Source organism: Salvelinus namaycush, chromosome 15 (assembly GCF_016432855.1).
Source record: "Salvelinus namaycush isolate Seneca chromosome 15, SaNama_1.0, whole genome shotgun sequence".
NCBI classification, from domain to species: Eukaryota; Metazoa; Chordata; class Actinopteri; order Salmoniformes; family Salmonidae; genus Salvelinus; species Salvelinus namaycush.
In genome coordinates, this window is record NC_052321.1 from 13,774,299 (window position 1) to 13,780,298 (window position 6,000).

Below are 6,000 nucleotides of genomic sequence, written 5' to 3' on the forward strand. Positions count from 1 at the left end.
GGTTCCTCAACATAATGCCAATGTGTTTTTGGTTCCTCAACATAATGCCAATGTGTTTTTGGTTCCTCAACATAATACCAATGTGTTTTTGGTTCCTCAACATAATGCCAATGTGTTTTTGGTTCCTCAACATAATACCAATGTGTTTTTGGTTCCTCAACATAATGCCAATGTGTTTTTGGTTCCTCAACATAATGCCAATGTGTTTTTGGTTCCTCAACATAATACCAATGTGTTTTTGGTTCCTCAACATAATACCAATGTGTTTTTGGTTCCTCAACATAATACCAATGTGTTTTTGGTTCCTCAACATAATACCAATGTGTTTTTGGTTCCTCAACATAATGCCAATGTGTTTTTGCTTCCTCAACATAATACCAATGTGTTTTTGGTTCCTCAACATAATACCAATGTGTTTTTGGTTCCTCAACATAATACCAATGTGTTTTTGGTTCCTCAACATAATACCAATGTGTTTTTGGTTCCTCAACATAATGCCAATGTGTTTTTGGTTCCTCAACATAATACCAATGTGTTTTTGGTTCCTCAACATAATGCCAATGTGTTTTTGTTTGAATTATTATTTTGGACCAGATTGGAGACATTAAAACAGCAGTATTTCCTAGATGTGGAGAAAGCCTCTCTGGAGAAGGGAACTGGACCTACTGACACACGTGTTTTGATGAACAGGTACGAATGAGTGGAAATAATTACTTCTGAGATGAATGTCTTTCGGAGCCATCATCGACTCAGTGGGTTTTGTCCAACATGTCTCTGGACCTACTCACTGCCACAGTCATACTCTGGACCTAGTTTTGTCCCATGGAATAAATGTTGTAGATCTTAATGTTTTCCCACATAATCCTGGACTATCGGACCACCATTTTATTACGTTTGCAATCGCAACAAATAATCTGCTCAGACCCCAACCAAGGAGCATCAAAAGTCGTGCTATAAATTCTCAGACAACACAAAAATTCCTTGATGCCCTTCCAGACTCCTTCTGCCTACCCAAGGACGTCGGAGGACAAAAATCAGTTAACCACTTAACTGAGGAACTCAATTTAACCTTGCGCAATACCCTAGATGCAGTTGCACCCCTAAAAACGAAAAACATTTGTCATAAGAAACTAGCTCCCTGGTATACAGAAAATACCCGAGCTTTGAAGCAAGCTTCCAGGAAATTGGAACGGAAATGGCGCCACACCAAACTGGAAGTCTTCCGACTAGCTTGGAAAGACAGTACCGTGCAGTACCGAAGAGCCCTCACTGCTGCTCGATCATCCTACTTTTCCAACTTAATCGAGGAAAATAAGAACAATCCAAAATTTCTTTTTGATACTGTTGCAAAGCTAACTAAAAAGCAGCATTCCCCAAGAGAGGATGGCTTTCACTTCAGCAGTAATAAATTCATGAACTTCTTTGAGGAAAAGATCATGACCATTAGAAAGCAAATTACGGACTCCTCTTTGAATCTGCGTATTCCTCCAGGGCTTAGCTGTCCTGGATCTGCACAGCTCTGCCAGGGCCTGGGATCGGGAGAGACACTTAAGTGTTTTAGTACTATATCTCTTGACACAATGATGAAAATAATCATGGCCTCTAAACCTTCAAGCTGCATACTGGATCCTATTCCTACTAAACTGCTGAAAGAGCTGCTTCCTGTGCTTGGCCCTCCTATGTTGAACATAATAAACAGCTCTCTATCCACCGGATGTGTACCAAACTCACTAAAAGTGGCAGTGATAAAGCCTCTCTTGAAAAAGCCAAACCTTGACCCGGAAAATATAAAAAACTATCGGCCTATATCGAATCTTCCATTCCTCTCAAAAATTTTAGAAAAAGCTGTTGCGCAGCAACTCACTGCCTTTCTGAAGACAAACAATGTATACGAAATGCTTCAGTCTGGTTTTAGACCCCATCATAGCACTGAGACTGCACTTGTGAAGGTGGTAAATGACCTTTTAATGGCGTCAGACCGAGGCTCTGCATCTGTCCTCGTGCTACTAGACCTTAGTGCTGCCTTTGACACCATCGATCACCACATTCTTTTGGAGAGACTGGAAACCCAAATTGGTCTACACGGACCAGTTCTGGCCTGGTTTAGATCTTACCTGTCGGAAAGATATCAGTTTGTCTCTGTGAATGGTTTGTCCTCTGACAAATCAACTGTGCATTTCGGTGTTCCTCAAGGTTCCGTTTTAGGACCACTATTGTTTTCACTATATATTTTACCTCTTGGGGATGTTATTCGAAAACATAATGTTAACTTTCACTGCTATGCGGATGACACACAGCTGTACATTTCAATGAAACATGGTGAAGCCCCAAAATTGCCCTCGCTAGAAGCCTGTGTTTCAGACATAAGGAAGTGGATGGCTGAAAACGTTCTACTTTTAAACTCGGACAAAACAGAGATGCTTGTTCTAGGTCCCAAGAAACAAAGAGATCTTCTGTTAAATCTGACAATTCATCTTGATGGTTGTAAAGTCGTCTCAAATAAAACTGTGAAGGACCTCGGCGTTACTCTTGACCCTGATCTCTCTTTTGACGAACATATCAAGACTGTTTCAAGGACTGCTTTTTTCCATCTACGTAACATTGCAAAAATCAGAAATTTTCTGTCCAAAAATGATGCAGAAAAATTAATCCATGCATTTGTTACTTCTAGGTTAGACTACTGCAATGCTCTACTTTCCGGCTACCCGGATAAAGCACTAAATAAACTTCAGTTAGTGCTAAATACGGCTGCTAGAATCCTGACTAGAACCAAGAAATTTGATCATATTACTCCAGTGCTAGCTTCCCTACACTGGCTTCCTGTTAAGGCAAGGGCTGATTTCAAGGTTTTACTGTTAACCTATAAAGCGTTACATGGGCTTGCTCCTACCTATCTTTCCGAGTTGGTCCTGCCGTACATACCAATACGTACGCTACGGTCACAAGACGCAGGCCTCCTAATTGTCCCTAGAATTTCTAAGCAAACAGCGGGAGGCAGGGCTTTCTCCTATAGATCTCCATTTTTATGGAACAGTCTGCCTACCCATGTGAGAGACGCAGACTCGGTCTCAACCTTTAAGTCTTTACTGAAGACTTATCTCTTCAGTAGGTCATAGGATTGAGTGTAGTCTGGCCCAGGAGTGTGAAGGTGAACGGAAAGGCTCTGGAGCAACGAACCGCCCTTGCTGTCTCTGCCTGGCCGGTTCCCCTCTCTCCACTGGGATTCTCTGCCTCTAACCCTATTACAGGGGCTGAGTCACTGGCTTACTGGTGCTCTTTCATGCCGTCCCTGGGAGGGGTGCATCACTTGAGTGGGTTGAGTTACTGACGTGATCTTCCTGTCTGGGTTGGCGCCCCCCCTTGGTTTGTGCTGTGGTGGAGATCTTTGTTGGCTATACTCGGCCTTGTCTCAGGATTATAAGTTGGTGGTTGAAGATATCCCTCCAGTGGTGCGGGGGCTGTGCTTTGGCAAAGTGGGTGGGGTTATATCCTTCCTATTTGGCCCTGTCCGGGGGTATCTTCGGATGGGGCCACAGTGTCTCCTGACCGCTCCTGTCTCAGCCTCCAGTATTTATGCTGCAGTAGTTTGTGTCGGGGGGCTAGGGTCAGTTGGTTATACCTGGAGTACTTCTCCTGTCTTATCCAGTGTCCTGTGTGAATTTAAGTATGCTTTCTCTAATTCTCTCGTTCTCTCTTTCTTTCTCTCTCTCTGAGAACCTGAGCCCTAGGACCATACGTCAGGACTACCGGGCATGACGACTCCCTGCTGTCCCCAGTCCGCCTGGCCTTGCTGCTATTCCAGTTTCAACTGTTCTGCCTGCGGTTACGGAACCCCTACCTGTCCCAGACCTGCTGTTTTCAACTCTTAATGATCGGCTATGAAAAGCCAACAGATTTATTCCTGATTATTATTTGACCATGCTTGTCATTTATGAACATTTTGAAAATCTTGGCTCTCTCTAATTTTCTCCTTCTCTCTTTCTTTCTCTCGGAGGACCTGAGCCCTGGGACCATACGTCGGGACTGCCGGGCGTGGTGGCTCCTTGCTGTCCCCAGTCCGCCTGGCCTTGCTGCTGTTCCGGTTTCAGCTGTTCTGCCTGCGGTTATGGAACCGCCACCTGTCCCAGACCTGTTGTTTTTCAACTCTTAATGATCGGCTATGAAAAGCCAACTGAAAATTATCCATGATTATTATTTGACCATGCTTGTCACTTATGAACATTTTTGAACATCTTGGCATAGTTCTGTTATAATCTCCACCCGGCACAGCCAGAAGAGGACTGGCCACCCCTCATAGCCTGGTTCCTCTCTAGGTTTCTTCCTAGGTTTTGGCCTTTCTAGGGAGTTTTTCCTAGCCACCGTGCTTCTACACCTGCATTCTAGCTGTTTGGGGTTTTAGGCTGGGTCTCTGTACAGCACTTCGAGATATTAGCTGATGTACGAAGGGCTATATAAAATAAAATAAACTTGAAACTTGAAACTTGAATGTATCTGTAATTCTGTCAGAATTCTCTCACAATTCTAGTATGTGAGTTGGAACAGGGGGTCACACTTGTATATTTGCCACTTTGTGATGCTTTGCTAGGAGACACAACAGTGCCATTCACACTGTTGATTGACATTTCTGTTAATTCCTGTCACATGGCCGATTGTCACATCTTCACACAGTATCACTGAAGTAACCCAGCTGACTTGTGTATGGGTTTCAGGTCCTTCGTCTATCTCAGTCAGAACAACTACTCAGAGGCACTCCTCCTTCACAGAGGTCCTGAAGGTCAACCCCAAAAACCCTGTGGTAGGCGATCACGCAATCTCCAACAGTTTATGACACCTATACTTGATTAACTTACTCATACATTTTCTAGGATACATCAGAAGTTGTACATTCTTAGAGACTGTACATGAATGCACTCTAGTTTGAGACCGATCTCTCCCCTTGGCTGTATGGCATATCCCCTCTCTCCTCAGGCAAGAAAACAGCATCCCTCTCTTCTCCTAAGGCAATAACCATGTCTTCTCCCCTCTCTCCCTCGACAAATAACATCTTTCTTATCTCTCCTCTCTGCAGAGCCCTTCTCCCTCAGGCAAATGACTCTTTACTCTCCCCTCTCTAAGTGCAATTAACTCATTTCTGCATTCTCCCCTCTCAGATTTACAATGCCTTTCTCCCTCTTTCAGTAGAGTAATACCACTTCTGCCCCTTTCTCTCCCTGCAGGTTGATAACTTCCCTCTCTCCTCTCTCCTATAGGTGAATAACAACGTGGCGGTGTGCCTGTTGTACCTGGGCCGTCTGAAGGAGTCCCTGAGCCAGCTGGAGGGCCTGGTGCAGCAGGACTCTGTCCTGTACCTCCAGGAGAGCGTCCTCTTCAACCTCACCACCATGTACAAGCTGGAGTTGTCCCGAGCTGGAGCGTCCTCTTCAACCTCACCACCATGTACGAGCTGGAGTCGTCCCGCTCCACCCAGAAGAAACAGGCCCTGCTGGAGTCAGTGGCCTCCCGAGAGGGAGACTGCTTCAACACACAGTGCCTCAAACTGGTGTAGAGGGAACCAGGGAGGTATGGGACCCTTGTAGGTCACTATTAAGATTGGAACAAAACAATTGCCAGCACAGGGGGCCATCAGGAGGATAGTGTCCTAGTCTTGAGTTTCATAAGACTCCACTAAACAACATGGCCATTACCCTGCCTGAACTCCAGAGCAGGAACGCAAACTGTCCCTTCAGTGCAAATCCACTTCCCACGTTATAGTAGTAGTGATGCAAATGAAATGATTGTGTGACTCTGATAGGATATGTATGTGAATATATACAGAAGTGGGGGCTGCTGAGGGGAGGACGGCTCATAATGATGTCTGGAATGGAGTCAATGGAAAGGTATCATCCACATGGAAACCACGTCGTTGATGTGTTTGATACCATTCCATTGAATTCATTCCAGACGTTATTATGAGCCGTCCTCCCCTCAGCAGCCTCCACTGACATTCAGTACAATGTTTTT

The 6,000-nt window shown here is 44.7% G+C and overlaps 1 pseudogene; it reads left to right on the forward strand.

Annotated features, from left to right (window-relative positions):
• LOC120059779 overlaps nt 1-5,545 on the forward strand; it is a 29,128-nt pseudogene extending 23,583 nt beyond the window's left edge.
• The last annotated feature ends 455 nt before the right edge of the window (nt 5,546-6,000 follow it).